The 22,864-nt window shown below is 44.3% G+C and overlaps 1 long non-coding RNA gene across 1 annotated transcript in view; it reads right to left on the bottom strand.

The window, feature by feature from the left end:
* LOC135056559 (uncharacterized) overlaps positions 1 to 22,493 on the bottom strand; it is a 58,860-nt gene extending 36,367 nt beyond the window's left edge. The window contains exon 1 of the long non-coding RNA XR_010244016.1: positions 22,371 to 22,493. This is a non-coding gene — a long non-coding RNA (uncharacterized LOC135056559). The remainder of the gene's footprint in view (positions 1 to 22,370) is intronic.
* Between the last annotated feature and the right edge of the window lie 371 nt (positions 22,494 to 22,864).

Below are 22,864 nucleotides of genomic sequence, written 5' to 3'. Positions count from 1 at the left end.
GCACGAGCGATTGATCTGCTTCAAACCAACACCGGAATATTTCTAATTAAATATTCTTCCGATGGATACTAAACACCACTGTATTACTCCTGTCTGACCCTTCGTATCAAACAAAGAGGGATTTCTCTGTTCATGAACATTCTATATTAACCAAACTTTCAGAATCTATCAAAGGGACCATGATCTATAAAATACCTTATTAGTGAAAATATGTAATGATTGAGTCGCACGCTACGATCGCATAAACTCTACCGTAAATACGCATACCATGCGCCTGCGGGTGCCCGCGACTGTGAGTATGCGCACGTACGGGAGAGCGTACGCATGCGCAGCACGGACCTGTGTGAGGTGCAAATATGGTAGTGTGCATAGAGATATTTTTCTGACTTTGACAGTCCACCCTTTGGCAGTCAATAATAACTGCCACTTCCTGAAAACATTTCAAAAGGAGAAAAATATATGTTAGGGGTTAATTCATTTCCATGGTTGGGTAAGGGAGGAGAGAGGAGTAGGTGTGAAGAGGGTATGACCTAGTGAGATAGCAGAAGCATGTGTGTATGAATCCGTGTTTGGGGGGTCATGTATCATCGTGCCGTACGTGTTGTAAATCAAGCTTCGAGGTATTGCGAAGTATACATTTGAATTCCTTCTTATCCCGTGTATAGCGTCTCGTCAACTTCCTCGTCCAAGTGGGTCTTTTTATCTTGGAGAAAAACCAGAAAAACAGGTGAAAGAAACGGACCGTATAATCGCATTTTCATTACATCATTATTTCTATCATTGGGTCATAAATCAAATCCAGGTTAATTACAGTTTCCTCACTCCTCAAACTCATTACCCTGGTACGATGTTTGCACTTCATTAAAGCCTGACCGCATCTAAATATCAAGCCAATTGATATGACAACACCTAAGATACATAGGAGAAACTTCCCAACATCCATTATGACTCCTTGAGCCCAGTCTCCCAAACCGGAGAACCAATTTCGCGGGTTCAACCATGACACCCAACCAGTCAGCTCATTACCTACAGCAGCAAGAGTGAGATTGTGTTTTCGGCGAAATTCCCACTTCAATTGGAGAATATCGTCCATCTTTTGGTCTATGACCTCGACCGGATCCTCGGTGCTATTCGTGATATACGTGCAACACTTCACGCCGTACTGTGTTGCCAATGTAACACAATATCCGCCTGTCACTGCTGTGAGGTAATTAAGAACCATTCTATGCTGCACCAGTTCTGTTTTATAAGCTTGAAGTTCCCTTCCAGTATATCTAAACGTGTCATCATACATTTCAGTGATATTATCTAACAAATTTGCGAGCGCCGATATGTATTTATAATTTAGCACCGGTGCGGGTGAAATCTAACGCGATTAAGAATTGAATCCCGGTGGATTCACTTATCAGATCAGAGGCCGGATGCTCTGTCTTCTCTATCAGGTGCCTTTTAACAACGTGCTCGTAATGGGTGTGAGTATAAGGAGCTTGGGCACCACGATGTATGTCTTTCATTTTATCATGTGTTACAGCCATCACTTCAGGCAATACTTTTCCAATATAACACAATCCTTCAGAGTTTGGGGCAAGCCACTTGTACGCCTTTCTCCCGCATATGAAATATGCATCATCGGGGAGAACATATGGGACGGAGAAGGACATAACCATATTACACACCTTCCAGGTGAAATCTCCTAACCCTAATTCTTCCATCTGCTTAATACACGTATCAGGTTGTACGATATTTGCACAGTATCCTGGTGATACTTCTCCAACTCTCGTAATCCTATTTCCTAAGGTGTACCTATACCGGAAAGATTTTCCTCTACTGGCTATGTGGCGTACAAGCTCTGTATCTGTGGGCATTCTATCTGCTCTATGCGAAAAGGTCATGGTGTGGTTACTCCATGACACTTCCCAATTTCCCGGTTTTCTGGGATTGGAGATGTTGAAACATAATAGGGACCTATCCACATGGTATTGGTGGAGCTTCAAACTAGGAGGGCTGGAGATATTAAACCTCCTGTCCACCGGTCTCCCACCATTTAACTCAAGTACCTCCCCTATCGTTAAAGGAAATGGTACTAGCCCTGATTTGCTATGACCTTGAGGTACTTGAGAGCATACCCAACAATCTGTTTTGTTTAACACATTACCCACTAAGGAGTGATAGTCACTCAATGGATGCCGGTCCATATGGATATTAAAACTGGATTGGCATTTCTTAATGCACCCATCTTCAATGACATTGTTACAGAGCCTACAGATACAGTTTTCCTCAGCTAACAATCCGTCACAATTCCTTCTATGGTCAATGCTATCGGATCGTTTTCTGATACTCGCCTTTGCTTGTTGGTTAGGTTGATCTTGGAAAACTACGCCTCCATCTTTATCATCAGAACCCATTCCAGAACCTCTATCGACCTCCATGGTACTCTCGCCGGAACAGACTGCTCTGGTCAACATCATGGTCAACAGGAAAATCCGGATCACAGTCTCTTGGGGCAAGTCCATCTTATAGGAGGAAACGGAGAAGAATGAGAAGGAGGAAAAAGAAATTTGAGGGAGAGGGGATGGGAAGTGGAGAAAAACAATAAAAGGGAGTGGGGAGTCGACAACAGCTCTCGGTCTTCAAGGCTCAGGTGCCGCCTCAGTCCTCCTGGAACAGACACTCCAGTGATACAACCTCTACCGTCTGTTCCTTATCACGGGACTTCTCTGGATCAGCAACCTTCTTGCAGTGGGATGAATGGACCCAAGTCTCTCTCTCAGCAACCTTCAATGCTGTAGTGCTAGTCAATAAGACCTGGTATGGTCCTTCCCATCTGTCAATAAGGCAACCTGAGCGTAGAAAATTCTGTATCATTACATAATCCCCAGGTTCAATGTCATGACAATTACTATCAGGTAGATCAGGAATCACCAACTTCAGATTATCATTTTGATTCCTTAACTGTTTACTCATGTTAATCAAGTACTTTACAGTTACTTCATTGTTACATTTCAAATCATCCTGAGGGTTAATCATGGCATGCGGTTGTCGACCAAACAAGATTTCAAAGGGAGACAGATTAAGAGGGGACCTGGGAGTGGTTCTGATACTGTACAATACAATGGGTAAAGCTTCTGGCCATGTCAATCCTGTCTCTGCCATCACTTTACTCAATTTATTTTTAATAGTGCTGTTCACTCTTTCGACCTTCGCACTCGCCTGTGGACGGTACGGAGTGTGCAGCTTGCTATCAATTCCCATCAACTTACACATTCCTTGAAAGACATCACCTGTAAAATGGGTACCCCTATCACTTTCGATTATTCTAGGGATACCATATCTACATACAAATTCCTGCACAATTTTCTTAGCAGTAAACATAGCGGTATTTGTAGCCGCAGGAAATGCTTCGACCCAATTTGAGAAAACATCTATACAAACAAGTACATATTTCAAATTCCGACAAGGGGGTAATTGTATAAAGTCAATTTGTATTACCTGGAAAGGGCCGCCGGCAGGTGGGATATGGGATGGTTCTGTAGGTATTGCCTTTCCAATATTCTTTCTCAAACAGGTAAGGCATGACATTGCTCTTTTACTCGCATGAGAGGAGAATCCTGGGGCGCACCAATATGCTCTCACCAATTTGCACATCCCTTCCTTGCCTAGATGAGTCAGCCCGTGAGCTGCTTCAGCCAGACATGGAAGATATGCTCTGGGGGCCACTGGTTTACCATGTCCATCCGTCCAGAGTCCTGAGGACTCCTGGCCATATCCCTTTGCCTTCCAGACTGCCTTTTCCTGTGTGGAACACAAATTTTGCATTTCACACAACTTCTGTGTGTTAATGGTATTAAATACCATCAATTGTGTGGTGTCTGTCTGTATGGGGGTAGCAGCTGCTAACTTAGCAGCTTCGTCTGCTCGGCTGTTACCAAGTGATACCGGGTCTTGGCTATATGTGTGTGCTTTACATTTGATAACAGCCACTCTGTCGGGTTCCTGTATCGCTGTTAGAAGCCTTTTTATGTGAGCTGCATGCGCTACCGGTGTACCAGCGGCCGTCATGAAATTTCTGAGACGCCATAGGGCTCCGAAATCATGGACTACTCCGAATGCGTATCTAGAATCGGTGTAGATATTGGCTGACTTACCTTTAGCCAATTCACATGCTCTGGTTAGGGCGACCAGTTCAGCAACTTGGGCTGAGTGAGGTGGGCCTAGCGGTTCCGCTTCTATGGTGTCTTGGTCATCTACGACTGCGTATCCAGTACACAAGTCTCCCGAGTCTGACTGTCTATGGCAACTACCGTCCGTGTAGAACGTAAGTTCTGCATCTTCCAGTGGGTTGTCACTGATGTCAGGCCTTGCGGTAAAATTTTGGGTCAAATATTCCATACAATCATGTGTATCTTCCTTTGTATTAAATCCTCCTTCCCCATCACTCTCACCTTCCACCCTTTGTGCCTGACCAGGCACACCTGGGAGATACGTTGCAGGATTTAATGCACTGCATCTCCTTATGGTGATGTTTACGGGGGCCATTAGTGCCAATTCCCATCTTGTAAACCTCGCTGATGAGACGTGTCTGGTTTGGGCAGAATTCAATAAGGCTGATACTGCATGTGGCGTATGGATTGTGAGGTTGTGGCCTAGCACGACATCTTCGCTTTTTGTCACTAGCAATGCTATCGCAGCAACGCTTCGCAAGCATGTGGGGAGGGATCGCGCTACCGTGTCTAGCTGAGCGCTGTAGTATGCAACTGGCCTGCTGGCATCACCGTGTTTTTGGGTTAGTACACCTGCCGCGCAACCAGCACTTTCTGTTCCGTATAGTTCAAAGGGTTTCCCATAGTCTGGCATACCTAGTGCTGGTGCCTGCGTTAGGCACTGTTTGAGTCTCTCAAATGCTGTTTCGGACTCGTCTGTATGCGAAATCCTATCAGGTTTGTTTGAGGAGACCATTTCCTGCAAAGGTAACGCCAAAATGGAAAACCCTGGGATCCAATTACGGCAATACCCACACATTCCTAAAAACGTTCTGATCTGTTGCTGGGTTTGTGGGAGAGTCATGTCTCTAATTGCTTGGATTCTATCAGCGGTCAGGTGTCTCAGTCCTTGTGTTAGACAGTGTCCCAAATATTTTACCTTAGTTTGGCATAATTGCAACTTGTCTTTGGAAACCTTGTGTCCTGTGTCTGAAAGATGAAACAGGAGCTGTTTCGTATCCTTCAGAGATGCTTCCAGTGAATCTGAACACAGTAGTAAATCGTCCACATACTGTATCAATACTGATCCACTGTCTGGTTGGAAAGACTGTAAACAATCATGCAAAGCCTGAGAAAATATACTTGGACTATCTATGAAACCTTGGGGTAATCGAGTCCACGTGTATTGGACTCCTCTGTATGTAAATGCAAACAAATATTGGCTGTCAGGGTGCAGAGGTACCGAAAAGAAAGCGGAGCAGAGGTCAATAACAGTGAAAAATTTGGCAGTGGGAGGGATTTGCATTAGGATGACAGCTGGATTTGGCACTACGGGGAACTGACTCTCAACTATTTTGTTAATCCCCCTTAGATCCTGCACTAGTCTGTAACCCCTCCCCCCACTCTTTTTAACAGGGAAGATGGGACTATTGGCAGTGCTGGACGTTCTTACCAGAATGCCCTGTTGTAGCAAGCGCTCTATTACTGGGTAAACTCCTAACTCCACCTCTGGCTTCAGAGGGTACTGTGGGATTTTTGGAGCTATCCTACCATCTTTTACTTGTACAACTACTGGAGCTACGTTTGCCATTAATCCAGTGTCTTGTCCGTCTTTTGTCCAAAGTGACTCTGGTATCTGAGATGTCATCTCTTCTATTTGGGATGGATTCCTATTTGTCATAATGGTATGTGACATTAATTTTGATGGGGAGTCTAACATGTCTCGCACTTCCTGAGCGTGTTTCTCAGGTATGTCCAAGAATACACCTTCAGGAGTACAATAAATGACGCACCCCATTTTACACAGTAAGTCTCTTCCCAGGAGATTAGTTGGTGCCGATGCAGCCAGCAAAAAGGAATGCTTGGTATGCAAAGGCCCTATTGTAATCTCGGCTGGTTTGCTAACAGGGTAGTGCTGGACTACTCCTGTTACTCCCATGGCTGGAATTGTCCTACCAGTGGTTCTCATGCCCACTGTCGAATTTATCACTGACTTGGCCGCCCCTGTGTCTACAAGAAAGTTTAAAGTTTTACCAGCTACATTAATTGCGATCTCGGGTTCACTTCCAAGGTTGGCAATTAACTTTACTGGCTGCAGATTACAGGTATGGCCACACCCCTATTGGGTATGGTGACCTTCCTGAATCCCGCTGGCAGCAACTACTTGTGAGGGAGTTAGCTGGGAACTACCAGAGGCATGCCAGTCTCTGTTCGGGGGATATCTTTTTGTTTCCCCTGTATGTGGCTCATAACTCCGTTTCTGTGGACCCCGATCCCAATGTCGTGTGTCGTGTCGTTGTCTAGGGGGTTGGTATGAGTTTCGTGGATTCTTTACTCTACAATCTCGTGCCATGTGTCCCTGTTTGTGACAAGAATAACAAGTAACCATACTTGACTTACCCACAGGATTTGGTGATACAAACAAAGGCTGCCTTGTGGTCAGAGCCTGTATACTTACTGACATTAATTTATCACCTTGTTGTTCCCTGTGTCTGGTGATGTTTCTATCGTGATCAATAGCAGCCTCTCTCAAAGTAGCCACAGACAGACCTCGCCAACATGGTTGTGTGGTCTGTACCCTAGTCTTCAATGACTCTTTTAAACCATCCATCAGTACCGATACTGCTACTTCCCGATGGTTTGTGTCTGTTTTAATGTCCTCTATGCCTGTGTATTTTGCCATTTCTAATAATGCTCTGTGAAAATACTCTGCAGCTGTCTCTGACTCCTTCTGTTTAATGGAGAATATCTTATTCCATTTAGCTACTGCTGGGAAATACTCTTTTAACTGCAAGTTTATTCTTTTCACATTATCTTGGTTGTACACATCTGTAAGAGGTACATCATGATCTAGTCCGCAATCAGCTAAAAATTGAGTTGCGTCGACATTTGAGGGTAAACATGCTCTCAGCAATATCTGCCAGTCTTTATTGTTGGGCTCTGCAGTGTTACCTAAGTCTCTGATGTATTTTTGACTGGCAACTAAGTCTTTTCTAGGGTCAGGAAATTCAGACACTATGGTCCTTAATTCCATTCGGGAAAATGGGGTGTACATGGCAATGTTCCTAATGGGAGTGGCTCCTGATGTGTCTGTTTTCCCATTTGGCACTGCTATTACTCTAACAGGTGTAATTCTAACAACCTCATTCTGTGTAGATTCTACAGGCTGTGGTGAAATAGTCTCAGCATAATGCATGGTGCCGTACTTACCAGTTGATACGACCTCACCTATCCCTCCGCTAGGGGCCTTTACTAATCTCGTGGGTGGAGCTGTGCCTACTGTGGTCTCTGCTATGGTGGCTGCTAGAGAGAGCGCTGAAATCGTTGCCGATTCGTCCTCTTGATCACACTCCTGAGGAAAGTTCAAAACAGGGTACAACTTGCACGGGTTAATACTTGCATGGGTTAATGGGTTAACATTATCATTAACATTTACACAGTTACTAAGTGATTTTGTGTTACACCTTAGTGCGTCTTTCTCCGCAATCAACTTCTCTCCTGATATATATGGTGGCGGTGGGGCCATGGCAATCAGTTTTCTGTTAGAGCCAGATCCCGCCGCCTGAGCCAAACCTCTCTGTATCTCACCTTCCTGTTGCCACAACTGTAAATAATCATAATGCTGGATTCGTCTCTTTGTTGATTTTATGAGACATATCCTCCTCCTTAAATTTTGTAACACTTCTGAGCTGAAGCTACCTACTCTTGGGAATTTCTCCCCGTCATGTACAGTCATTCTCTCCCATTCATCACATAAAGTTTCTGTGTGACTTCCATATTTCTCACACATTATATACCTGGCCGACCCAATTGGTCGGACCACTGAATCAACCCGAACCGAGGTTGATCGCCCCCTACCTGAACAAGTGGCCCCCATAGTTCGAAAGTGTTGCTTTATTTAGCCAACCCTTACGCAAAACCAAATGTCCACAATAGGCTGACGGTGGCGGTTTACCGAGTACCCCACTCACTCGCCCACGCCGACCAATACGACCTGATCACACCGATATGGTGCTGGCGTACTCGACCTAGGGCCCCTGCGACCTGAACCTCTATTTACTGGAACCTGCGAGGGTTATCCGAAGAACACTTACTCTTTCCAGTAACTATTGGTTGCTGGATAGTTCCTGAGTGAGCAGCAAACTTCCCTTAAAATAAAAAAAATTACACAAATCACGTTAGAGTGTACAAATAGCGTTTGTGACCCCTTTACTCTAATGGTATTAGGTCAGATTACTAACTACTGCACACACTTACGTGCAGTCCAGTCGTTCAGTACACAAACAACTAAGCTTATGTACGGAAAGACCAATGGAATCGAAACTTACGACTGCGAATTCCTTCAGCCAGAGCTTATATGGCCTATATGGGTGTTGCACCAACCCTTTTCGGTGTTGTGCCTGTGAACTGTATAGCGGACTTCCTTGTCGGCTGTACCTGGACCTCCCGGTCTGCTATGACCTCCTGGTCTTGTTACAGTACGACCTCCTGGTCTTGTTACAGTATGACCTCCTGGTCTGCTATACTCTAATGCTCAAAATTGTATATTTAACCAGAGATGCCTCCCTAGCCACCGTGCACGTCACTTACACGCATGTACCTCACGAGTACTCGACTTTTCTTGTGGTTCAACCTTTAAAAATTGTAAAAACACTCACTCATCACATGTACACTTTTGTTTCTATTTCTATTTCTGCGCAGAAATTTTTCTTTAGATCAGGTGTGTTACCAATTAGGAGCAGGATCTGTTAATTAAATTTCGGACACCCAAAAATAGACTTGCGTTATTTCTCGCCTCGCGTTATTTATCGCTTTGCGTTATTTATCAACTTATCGTGACTTGAGCTACGTGGGCGTAACCGGACGCTCCGTTGCGTAATATACGCTGCGTGCGTCGGCCTTTGGATTGCGTACGCAAGTCTTTGTTAGAGACACGTATACGCAAAGCAAAGATCCACCGTAACACAATTTATACTTTTATCAATGTAGATGATCCTTGATCATCTACCACACAACACACTGACTTCGCCTTATCTCCCAGGCAAAACTGTGTGTTTGTCTATCTTTTAACTATATTACCTTTACTCTTAAACTATGAAATAACGGCAAATCTCTTTTAGCACTTCTATCAACTATAAAACTGGCAGACAGGAGAGTGATATACGAAAATGAAAAAGAAAAAGAAATGCAGATATATATATGTGTGCGTGCGTGTGTACGCAAGACAGAAAAATTAACAGTTTTAAAAGACACTAGCGTTTTGTTCTTACCTCCGGTTCCCGGATTCCTTCAGCACTCTTTACCTAAGCGAAGCAGACGCTTATCCTGTCAGCACTACGAGGGATACAACCTCCCGCCCTTTGCTGAGGGATAATGTCTGCTGATCTACCTAGTGCAGATATGTGAAGGACGGGCGAGCCGCCAATTGATAAAACTAAATATTTATCGTATATAAAACACTTTAAGAGGTCTAAGAACACTGTACGCTATCTACGTAAGAAGTACCGTAAGGGTACGCCAGTTGTGTAGCGATCGCTCAACCGTAGTCGAGACGCTCAAGCGTCACGTTCGCTTACGGCCCAGTGATCACAGGCAGGCACGCTATTGGCTGCCGACTAACGTAATGATTCGCTATAGCGTAGCGTACGCTCGGGACCACGAGGAGATCACCAGCGGTGCAGACGCTTACAACGTTAAAACCTTTATATCTATACCTTTAACAATGAGATACACAGTATACCTTAGTGTAGAGACAGAGTGTAAGTGCAACCTGGTGTAACCTGATTAACTACAAAGCTGCTTGAGCGTCACCGACGCTCAGAGAATACTTAACCCTATAAAGAATACACAGATACCTGGGCTTAGGGTCCAAAACCTATTATATGTATTATAACTATTATACTTGAAAAAGGAATCACAGTACAAATGATACACTACAATATAACATAGACCAACTAACCAGATAACTACACGGGAAATACAATACAATACAATTAAAGGAAAATACGAGAGAAAGAGTAGAGAGAGAGAGAGAGATAGAGAGAGAGAGAGAGAGAGATGGCTCACAGTAAGACAATATGATTACGGAGAAAACTTACGCACAAGGGGAAACGATCGCATGCGCCTCGATATCCAGCTCCCGATTATCAGCAATGAGAACCGTTGAAGAGAGTGAACTGGATACGGTCGGCCTGCCTATTTATGCCCCACACACAATACAATTCAATGGTCCCTACAATCTCATTGTTCATTGGACACAGGAATTCGGCTTCGCATTATAACAAAAGGTCATAGGTTGATTCATACAGGTGGGCTGTGACTATTTCCAACTGCTCAGGTGGGAGGGAAACTGGGTTTCCCGCCGCATGGGTAATAAAGTGCAAATAAAGTAAATGTTCATAAACTTCTTATGTCCATAACTATTCGCACGAGCGATTGATCTGCTTCAAACCAACACCGGAATATTTCTAATTAAATATTCTTCCGATGGATACTAAACACCACTGTATTACTCCTGTCTGACCCTTCGTATCAAACAAAGAGGGATTTCTCTGTTCATGAACATTCTATATTAACCAAACTTTCAGAATCTATCAAAGGGACCATGATCTATAAAATACCTTATTAGTGAAAATATGTAATGATTGAGTCGCACGCTACGATCGCATAAACTCTACCGTAAATACGCATACCATGCGCCTGCGGGTGCCCGCGACTGTGAGTATGCGCACGTACGGGAGAGCGTACGCATGCGCAGCACGGACCTGTGTGAGGTGCAAATATGGTAGTGTGCATAGAGATATTTTTCTGACTTTGACAGTCCACCCTTTGGCAGTCAATAATAACTGCCACTTCCTGAAAACATTTCAAAAGGAGAAAAATATATGTTAGGGGTTAATTCATTTCCATGGTTGGGTAAGGGAGGAGAGAGGAGTAGGTGTGAAGAGGGTATGACCTAGTGAGATAGCAGAAGCATGTGTGTATGAATCCGTGTTTGGGGGGTCATGTATCATCGTGCCGTACGTGTTGTAAATCAAGCTTCGAGGTATTGCGAAGTATACATTTGAATTCCTTCTTATCCCGTGGTACGGGTCTGTGGATGGGCTGTCAAACTTTACCGAGCTCTTTTCGGATTTGAACAAAATGGGGAGCACATTTTAGTTGATGATACATGAATGGGGGAATATGTGATTGCTGATATCTGTGCCTGTATTCCCTATACTATGTGTGTCATTACCTGAGGGTTGTAGAAATGAAGAAAATACATAATTACGGTAAATGCGGTGGTATTCTATGTCAGGTTAATGTACATCTGTCGGTTGAAGTTTTGTTCGGTATCAGTTGAAAGTCGTCTTCTTTGCGCTGTGTTGCCCATTAGGTGTGAGCAAAAAGCTTTGTCAATGCCATTAGATTTACAAAAAATGTTGGGCTAGCGTAAGTTTAAGAATTCTAGGGAAACTGGGGATCCATGGCAAAGTTCATCAAATGTCCGTATCTCAAGTGGTCAAAACTTCTTCTTTGGTCTATCCGTTGTCTGTATAGCGTCTCGTCAACTTCCTCGTCCAAGTGGGTCTTTTTATCTTGGAGAAAAACCAGAAAAACAGGTGAAAGAAACGGACCGTATAATCGCATTTTCATTACATCATTATTTCTATCATTGGGTCATAAATCAAATCCAGGTTAATTACAGTTTCCTCACTCCTCAAACTCATTACCCTGGTACGATGTTTGCACTTCATTAAAGCCTGACCGCATCTAAATATCTAGCCAATTGATATGACAACACCTAAGATACATAGGAGAAACTTCCCAACATCCATTATGACTCCTTGAGCCCAGTCTCCCAAACCGGAGAACCAATTTCGCGGGTTCAACCATGACACCCAACCAGTCAGCTCATTACCTACAGCAGCAAGAGTGAGATTGTGTTTTCGGCGAAATTCCCACTTCAATTGGAGAATATCGTCCATCTTTTGGTCTATGACCTCGACCGGATCCTCGGTGCTATTCGTGATATACGTGCAACACTTCACGCCGTACTGTGTTGCCAATGTAACACAATATCCGCCTGTCACTGCTGTGAGGTAATTAAGAACCATTCTATGCTGCACCAGTTCTGTTTTATAAGCTTGAAGTTCCCTTCCAGTATATCTAAACGTGTCATCATACATTTCAGTGATATTATCTAACAAATTTGCGAGCGCCGATATGTATTTATAATTTAGCACCGGTGCGGGTGAAATCTAACGCGATTAAGAATTGAATCCCGGTGGATTCACTTATCAGATCAGAGGCCGGATGCTCTGTCTTCTCTATCAGGTGCCTTTTAACAACGTGCTCGTAATGGGTGTGAGTATAAGGAGCTTGGGCACCACGATGTATGTCTTTCATTTTATCATGTGTTACAGTCATCACTTCAGGCAATACTTTTCCAATATAACACAATCCTTCAGAGTTTGGGGCAAGCCACTTGTACGCCTTTCTCCCGCATATGAAATATGCATCATCGGGGAGAACATATGGGACGGAGAAGGACATAACCATATTACACACCTTCCAGGTGAAATCTCCTAACCCTAATTCTTCCATCTGCTTAATACACGTATCAGGTTGTACGATATTTGCACAGTATCCTGGTGATACTTCTCCAACTCTCGTAATCCTATTTCCTAAGGTGTACCTATACCGGAAAGATTTTCCTCTACTGGCTATGTGGCGTACAAGCTCTGTATCTGTGGGCATTCTATCTGCTCTATGCGAAAAGGTCATGGTGTGGTTACTCCATGACACTTCCCAATTTCCCGGTTTTCTGGGATTGGAGATGTTGAAACATAATAGGGACCTATCCACATGGTATTGGTGGAGCTTCAAACTAGGAGGGCTGGAGATATTAAACCTCCTGTCCACCGGTCTCCCACCATTTAACTCAAGTACCTCCCCTATCGTTAAAGGAAATGGTACTAGCCCTGATTTGCTATGACCTTGAGGTACTTGAGAGCATACCCAACAATCTGTTTTGTTTAACACATTACCCACTAAGGAGTGATAGTCACTCAATGGATGCCGGTCCATATGGATATTAAAACTGGATTGGCATTTCTTAATGCACCCATCTTCAATGACATTGTTACAGAGCCTACAGATACAGTTTTCCTCAGCTAACAATCCGTCACAATTCCTTCTATGGTCAATGCTATCGGATCGTTTTCTGATACTCGCCTTTGCTTGTTGGTTAGGTTGATCTTGGAAAACTACGCCTCCATCTTTATCATCAGAACCCATTCCAGAACCTCTATCGACCTCCATGGTACTCTCGCCGGAACAGACTGCTCTGGTCAACATCATGGTCAACAGGAAAATCCGGATCACAGTCTCTTGGGGCAAGTCCATCTTATAGGAGGAAACGGAGAAGAATGAGAAGGAGGAAAAAGAAATTTGAGGGAGAGGGGATGGGAAGTGGAGAAAAACAATAAAAGGGAGTGGGGAGTCGACAACAGCTCTCGGTCTTCAAGGCTCAGGTGCCGCCTCAGTCCTCCTGGAACAGACACTCCAGTGATACAACCTCTACCGTCTGTTCCTTATCACGGGACTTCTCTGGATCAGCAACCTTCTTGCAGTGGGATGAATGGACCCAAGTCTCTCTCTCAGCAACCTTCAATGCTGTAGTGCTAGTCAATAAGACCTGGTATGGTCCTTCCCATCTGTCAATAAGGCAACCTGAGCGTAGAAAATTCTGTATCATTACATAATCCCCAGGTTCAATGTCATGACAATTACTATCAGGTAGATCAGGAATCACCAACTTCAGATTATCATTTTGATTCCTTAACTGTTTACTCATGTTAATCAAGTACTTTACAGTTACTTCATTGTTACATTTCAAATCATCCTGAGGGTTAATCATGGCATGCGGTTGTCGACCAAACAAGATTTCAAAGGGAGACAGATTAAGAGGGGACCTGGGAGTGGTTCTGATACTGTACAATACAATGGGTAAAGCTTCTGGCCATGTCAATCCTGTCTCTGCCATCACTTTACTCAATTTATTTTTAATAGTGCTGTTCACTCTTTCGACCTTCGCACTCGCCTGTGGACGGTACGGAGTGTGCAGCTTGCTATCAATTCCCATCAACTTACACATTCCTTGAAAGACATCACCTGTAAAATGGGTACCCCTATCACTTTCGATTATTCTAGGGATACCATATCTACATACAAATTCCTGCACAATTTTCTTAGCAGTAAACATAGCGGTATTTGTAGCCGCAGGAAATGCTTCGACCCAATTTGAGAAAACATCTATACAAACAAGTACATATTTCAAATTCCGACAAGGGGGTAATTGTATAAAGTCAATTTGTATTACCTGGAAAGGGCCGCCGGCAGGTGGGATATGGGATGGTTCTGTAGGTATTGCCTTTCCAATATTCTTTCTCAAACAGGTAAGGCATGACATTGCTCTTTTACTCGCATGAGAGGAGAATCCTGGGGCGCACCAATATGCTCTCACCAATTTGCACATCCCTTCCTTGCCTAGATGAGTCAGCCCGTGAGCTGCTTCAGCCAGACATGGAAGATATGCTCTGGGGGCCACTGGTTTACCATGTCCATCCGTCCAGAGTCCTGAGGACTCCTGGCCATATCCCTTTGCCTTCCAGACTGCCTTTTCCTGTGTGGAACACAAATTTTGCATTTCACACAACTTCTGTGTGTTAATGGTATTAAATACCATCAATTGTGTGGTGTCTGTCTGTATGGGGGTAGCAGCTGCTAACTTAGCAGCTTCGTCTGCTCGGCTGTTACCAAGTGATACCGGGTCTTTGCTATATGTGTGTGCTTTACATTTGATAACAGCCACTCTGTCGGGTTCCTGTATCGCTGTTAGAAGCCTTTTTATGTGAGCTGCATGCGCTACCGGTGTACCAGCGGCCGTCATGAAATTTCTGAGACGCCATAGGGCTCCGAAATCATGGACTACTCCGAATGCGTATCTAGAATCGGTGTAGATATTGGCTGACTTACCTTTAGCCAATTCACATGCTCTGGTTAGGGCGACCAGTTCAGCAACTTGGGCTGAGTGAGGTGGGCCTAGCGGTTCCGCTTCTATGGTGTCTTGGTCATCTACGACTGCGTATCCAGTACACAAGTCTCCCGAGTCTGACTGTCTATGGCAACTACCGTCCGTGTAGAACGTAAGTTCTGCATCTTCCAGTGGGTTGTCACTGATGTCAGGCCTTGCGGTAAAATTTTGGGTCAAATATTCCATACAATCATGTGTATCTTCCTTTGTATTAAATCCTCCTTCCCCATCACTCTCACCTTCCACCCTTTGTGCCTGACCAGGCACACCTGGGAGATACGTTGCAGGATTTAATGCACTGCATCTCCTTATGGTGATGTTTACGGGGGCCATTAGTGCCAATTCCCATCTTGTAAACCTCGCTGATGAGACGTGTCTGGTTTGGGCAGAATTCAATAAGGCTGATACTGCATGTGGCGTATGGATTGTGAGGTTGTGGCCTAGCACGACATCTTCGCTTTTTGTCACTAGCAATGCTATCGCAGCAACGCTTCGCAAGCATGTGGGGAGGGATCGCGCTACCGTGTCTAGCTGAGCGCTGTAGTATGCAACTGGCCTGCTGGCATCACCGTGTTTTTGGGTTAGTACACCTGCCGCGCAACCAGCACTTTCTGTTCCGTATAGTTCAAAGGGTTTCCCATAGTCTGGCATACCTAGTGCTGGTGCCTGCGTTAGGCACTGTTTGAGTCTCTCAAATGCTGTTTCGGACTCGTCTGTATGCGAAATCCTATCAGGTTTGTTTGAGGAGACCATTTCCTGCAAAGGTAACGCCAAAATGGAAAACCCTGGGATCCAATTACGGCAATACCCACACATTCCTAAAAACGTTCTGATCTGTTGCTGGGTTTGTGGGAGAGTCATGTCTCTAATTGCTTGGATTCTATCAGCGGTCAGGTGTCTCAGTCCTTGTGTTAGACAGTGTCCCAAATATTTTACCTTAGTTTGGCATAATTGCAACTTGTCTTTGGAAACCTTGTGTCCTGTGTCTGAAAGATGAAACAGGAGCTGTTTCGTATCCTTCAGAGATGCTTCCAGTGAATCTGAACACAGTAGTAAATCGTCCACATACTGTATCAATACTGATCCACTGTCTGGTTGGAAAGACTGTAAACAATCATGCAAAGCCTGAGAAAATATACTTGGACTATCTATGAAACCTTGGGGTAATCGAGTCCACGTGTATTGGACTCCTCTGTATGTAAATGCAAACAAATATTGGCTGTCAGGGTGCAGAGGTACCGAAAAGAAAGCGGAGCAGAGGTCAATAACAGTGAAAAATTTGGCAGTGGGAGGGATTTGCATTAGGATGACAGCTGGATTTGGCACTACGGGGAACTGACTCTCAACTATTTTGTTAATCCCCCTTAGATCCTGCACTAGTCTGTAACCCCTCCCCCCACTCTTTTTAACAGGGAAGATGGGACTATTGGCAGTGCTGGACGTTCTTACCAGAATGCCCTGTTGTAGCAAGCGCTCTATTACTGGGTAAACTCCTAACTCCACCTCTGGCTTCAGAGGGTACTGTGGGATTTTTGGAGCTATCCTACCATCTTTTACTTGTACAACTACTGGAGCTACGTTTGCCATTAATCCAGTGTCTTGTCCGTCTTTTGTCCAAAGTGACTCTGGTATCTGAGATGTCATCTCTTCTATTTGGGATGGATTCCTATTTGTCATAATGGTATGTGACATTAATTTTGATGGGGAGTCTAACATGTCTCGCACTTCCTGAGCGTGTTTCTCAGGTATGTCCAAGAATACACCTTCAGGAGTACAATAAATGACGCACCCCATTTTACACAGTAAGTCTCTTCCCAGGAGATTAGTTGGTGCCGATGCAGCCAGCAAAAAGGAATGCTTGGTATGCAAAGGCCCTATTGTAATCTCGGCTGGTTTGCTAACAGGGTAGTGCTGGACTACTCCTGTTACTCCCATGGCTGGAATTGTCCTACCAGTGGTTCTCATGCCCACTGTCGAATTTATCACTGACTTGGCCGCCCCTGTGTCTACAAGAAAGTTTAAAGTTTTACCAGCTACATTAATTGCGATCTCGGGTTCACTTCCAAGGTTGGCAATTAACTTTACTGGCTGCAGATTACAGGTATGGCCACACCCCTATTGGGTATGGTGACCTTCCTGAATCCCGCTGGCAGCAACTACTTGTGAGGGAGTTAGCTGGGAACTACCAGAGGCATGCCAGTCTCTGTTCGGGGGGATATCTTTTTGTTTCCCCTGTATGTGGCTCATAACTCCGTTTCTGTGGACCCCGATCCCAATGTCGTGTGTCGTGTCGTTGTCTAGGGGGTTGGTATGAGTTTCGTGGATTCTTTACTCTACAATCTCGTGCCATGTGTCCCTGTTTGTGACAAGAATAACAAGTAACCATACTTGACTTACCCACAGGATTTGGTGATACAAACAAAGGCTGCCTTGTGGTCAGAGCCTGTATACTTACTGACATTAATTTATCACCTTGTTGTTCCCTGTGTCTGGTGATGTTTCTATCGTGATCAATAGCAGCCTCTCTCAAAGTAGCCACAGACAGACCTCGCCAACATGGTTGTGTGGTCTGTACCCTAGTCTTCAATGACTCTTTTAAACCATCCATCAGTACCGATACTGCTACTTCCCGATGGTTTGTGTCTGTTTTAATGTCCTCTATGCCTGTGAATTTTGCCATTTCTAATAATGCTCTGTGAAAATACTCTGCAGCTGTCTCTGACTCCTTCTGTTTAATGGAGAATATCTTATTCCATTTAGCTACTGCTGGGAAATACTCTTTTAACTGCAAGTTTATTCTTTTCACATTATCTTGGTTGTACACATCTGTAAGAGGTACATCATGATCTAGTCCGCAATCAGCTAAAAATTGAGTTGCGTCGACATTTGAGGGTAAACATGCTCTCAGCAATATCTGCCAGTCTTTATTGTTGGGCTCTGCAGTGTTACCTAAGTCTCTGATGTATTTTTGACTGGCAACTAAGTCTTTTCTAGGGTCAGGAAAATCAGACACTATGGTCCTTAATTCCATTCGGGAAAATGGGGTGTACATGGCAATGTTCCTAATGGGAGTGGCTCCTGATGTGTCTGTTTTCCCATTTGGCACTGCTATTACTCTAACAGGTGTAATTCTAACAACCTCATTCTGTGTAGATTCTACAGGCTGTGGTGAAATAGTCTCAGCATAATGCATGGTGCCGTACTTACCAGTTGATACGACCTCACCTATCCCTCCGCTAGGGGCCTTTACTAATCTCGTGGGTGGAGCTGTGCCTACTGTGGTCTCTGCTATGGTGGCTGCTAGAGAGAGCGCTGAAATCGTTGCCGATTCGTCCTCTTGATCACACTCCTGAGGAAAGTTCAAAACAGGGTACAACTTGCACGGGTTAATACTTGCATGGGTTAATGGGTTAACATTATCATTAACATTTACACAGTTACTAAGTGATTTTGTGTTACACCTTAGTGCGTCTTTCTCCGCAATCAACTTCTCTCCTGATATATATGGTGGTGGTGGGGCCATGGCAATCAGTTTTCTGTTAGAGCCAGATCCCGCCGCCTGAGCCAAACCTCTCTGTATCTCACCTTCCTGTTGCCACAACTGTAAATAATCATAATGCTGGATTCGTCTCTTTGTTGATTTTATGAGACATATCCTCCTCCTTAAATTTTGTAACACTTCTGAGCTGAAGCTACCTACTCTTGGGAATTTCTCCCCGTCATGTACAGTCATTCTCTCCCATTCATCACATAAAGTTTCTGTGTGACTTCCATATTTCTCACACATTATATACCTGGCCGACCCAATTGGTCGGACCACTGAATCAACCCGAACCGAGGTTGATCGCCCCCTACCTGAACAAGTGGCCCCCATAGTTCGAAAGTGTTGCTTTATTTAGCCAACCCTTACGCAAAACCAAATGTCCACAATAGGCTGACGGTGGCGGTTTACCGAGTACCCCACTCACTCGCCCACGCCGACCAATACGACCTGATCACACCGATATGGTGCTGGCGTACTCGACCTAGGGCCCCTGCGACCTGAACCTCTATTTACTGGAACCTGCGAGGGTTATCCGAAGAACACTTACTCTTTCCAGTAACTATTGGTTGCTGGATAGTTCCTGAGTGAGCAGCAAACTTCCCTTAAAATAAAAAAAATTACACAAATCACGTTAGAGTGTACAAATAGCGTTTGTGACCCCTTTACTCTAATGGTATTAGGTCAGATTACTAACTACTGCACACACTTACGTGCGGTCCAGTCGTTCAGTACACAAACAACTAAGCTTATGTACGGAAAGACCAATGGAATCGAAACTTACGACTGCGAATTCCTTCAGCCAGAGCTTATATGGCCTATATGGGTGTTGCACCAACCCTTTTCGGTGTTGTGCCTGTGAACTGTATAGCGGACTTCCTTGTTGGCTGTACCTGGACCTCCCGGTCTGCTATGACCTCCTGGTCTTGTTACAGTACGACCTCCTGGTCTTGTTACAGTATGACCTCCTGGTCTGCTATACTCTAATGCTCAAAATTGTATATTTAACCAGAGATGCCTCCCTAGCCACCGTGCACGTCACTTACACGCATGTACCTCACGAGTACTCGACTTTTCTTGTGGTTCAACCTTTAAAAATTGTAAAAACACTCACTCATCACATGTACACTTTTGTTTCTATTTCTATTTCTGCGCAGAAATTTTTCTTTAGATCAGGTGTGTTACCAATTAGGAGCAGGATCTGTTAATTAAATTTCGGACACCCAAAAATAGACTTGCGTTATTTCTCGCCTCGCGTTATTTATCGCTTTGCGTTATTTATCAACTTATCGTGACTTGAGCTACGTGGGCGTAACCGGACGCTCCGTTGCGTAATATACGCTGCGTGCGTCGGCCTTTGGATTGCGTACGCAAGTCTTTGTTAGAGACACGTATACGCAAAGCAAAGATCCACCGTAACACAATTTATACTTTTATCAATGTAGATGATCCTTGATCATCTACCACACAACACACTGACTTCGCCTTATCTCCCAGGCAAAACTGTGTGTTTGTCTATCTTTTAACTATATTACCTTTACTCTTAAACTATGAAATAACGGCAAATCTCTTTTAGCACTTCTATCAACTATAAAACTGGCAGACAGGAGAGTGATATACGAAAATGAAAAAGAAAAAGAAATGCAGATATATATGTGTGCGTGCGTGTGTACGCAAGACAGAAAAATTAACAGTTTTAAAAGACACTAGCGTTTTGTTCTTACCTCCGGTTCCCGGATTCCTTCAGCACTCTTTACCTAAGCGAAGCAGACGCTTATCCTGTCAGCACTACGAGGGATACAACCTCCCGCCCTTTGCTGAGGGATAATGTCTGCTGATCTACCTAGTGCAGATATGTGAAGGACGGGCGAGCCGCCAATTGATAAAACTAAATATTTATCGTATATAAAACACTTTAAGAGGTCTAAGAACACTGTACGCTATCTACGTAAGAAGTACCGTAAGGGTACGCAAGTTGTGTAGCGATCGCTCAACCGTAGTCGAGACGCTCAAGCGTCACGTTCGCTTACGGCCCAGTGATCACAGGCAGGCACGCTATTGGCTGCCGACTAACGTAATGATTCGCTATAGCGTAGCGTACGCTCGGGACCACGAGGAGATCACCAGCGGTGCAGACGCTTACAACGTTAAAACCTTTATATCTATACCTTTAACAATGAGATACACAGTATACCTTAGTGTAGAGACAGAGTGTAAGTGCAACCTGGTGTAACCTGATTAACTACAAAGCTGCTTGAGCGTCACCGACGCTCAGAGAATACTTAACCCTATAAAGAATACACAGATACCTGGGCTTAGGGTCCAAAACCTATTATATGTATTATAACTATTATACTTGAAAAAGGAATCACAGTACAAATGATACACTACAATATAACATAGACCAACTAACCAGATAACTACACGGGAAATACAATACAATACAATTAAAGGAAAATACGAGAGAAAGAGTAGAGAGAGAGAGAGAGATAGAGAGAGAGAGAGAGATGGCTCACAGTAAGACAATATGATTACGGAGAAAACTTACGCACAAGGGGAAACGATCGCATGCGCCTCGATATCCAGCTCCCGATTATCAGCAATGAGAACCGTTGAAGAGAGTGAACTGGATACGGTCGGCCTGCCTATTTATGCCCCACACACAATACAATTCAATGGTCCCTACAATCTCATTGTTCATTGGACACAGGAATTCGGCTTCGCATTATAACAAAAGGTCATAGGTTGATTCATACAGGTGGGCTGTGACTATTTCCAACTGCTCAGGTGGGAGGGAAACTGGGTTTCCCGCCGCATGGGTAATAAAGTGCAAATAAAGTAAATGTTCATAAACTTCTTATGTCCATAACTATTCGCACGAGCGATTGATCTGCTTCAAACCAACACCGGAATATTTCTAATTAAATATTCTTCCGATGGATACTAAACACCACTGTATTACTCCTGTCTGACCCTTCGTATCAAACAAAGAGGGATTTCTCTGTTCATGAACATTCTATATTAACCAAACTTTCAGAATCTATCAAAGGGACCATGATCTATAAAATACCTTATTAGTGAAAATATGTAATGATTGAGTCGCACGCTACGATCGCATAAACTCTACCGTAAATACGCATACCATGCGCCTGCGGGTGCCCGCGACTGTGAGTATGCGCACGTACGGGAGAGCGTACGCATGCGCAGCACGGACCTGTGTGAGGTGCAAATATGGTAGTGTGCATAGAGATATTTTTCTGACTTTGACAGAGTGAACCCAGACGTGGCTGAAAAACCGAAGACGAGCCCCCACCAGTCCTGCCTCCCCTCGGAAAGCCCCAGCGTCATGCGGTGGACTTTGCAGACGCAGGGGAGGACTTCTGCTCTTGGGAACTAGCTGTGTGCAGCTTTTTTCCCCTGCGTTTCCCTCTGGCAACAAAGGATGATCCACGTACCTTCTTGTTTTTATTGGAACGAAAGGACTGCATTTGATAATGAGGTGCCTTTTTTGTATGCTGCGGGGGGACATAAGGTAAGAAATTTGACTTACCAGCAGTAGCCGTAGAGAAAAGATCCGAGAGGCCGTCTCCAAACAACTCCACCCCTTTGTAAGGCAAGGACTCCATATGCCGCTTTGAATCGGCATCTCCCGTCCACTGTCGGGTCCACAAGAGCCGCCTAGCAGAAATAGACATAGCATTTATTCTGGAGCTTAATAAACAAATGTCTCTCTGAGCATCCCTCATATACAAGGCAGCATCTCTGATATGCTCTATGGTCATTTGAATGGCGTCCCTATCTAAGGTGTCAATTTCCGTAGATAAGGAATCTGCCCATGCCACAACCGCACTACAAACCCAGGCCGACGCCATAGCCGGTCGAGTAATAGTACCGGAATGATTGTAAATGTGCTTTAAGGTAATTTCCTGCCTGCGATCAGCAGGTTCCTTGAGGGAAGCCGTATCCTGAGAAGGCAGTGCCACTTTTTTGGACAAACGTGTCAGCGCCTTGTCAACTTTTGGCGAAGATTCCCAGCGTATCCTA

Source organism: Pseudophryne corroboree, chromosome 3 (assembly GCF_028390025.1).
Source record: "Pseudophryne corroboree isolate aPseCor3 chromosome 3, aPseCor3.hap2, whole genome shotgun sequence".
Lineage (NCBI taxonomy): Eukaryota > Metazoa > Chordata > Amphibia > Anura > Myobatrachidae > Pseudophryne > Pseudophryne corroboree.
Note: the sequence above shows the minus strand (reverse complement) of the source record. Positions and strands in the feature narration are given on the sequence as shown.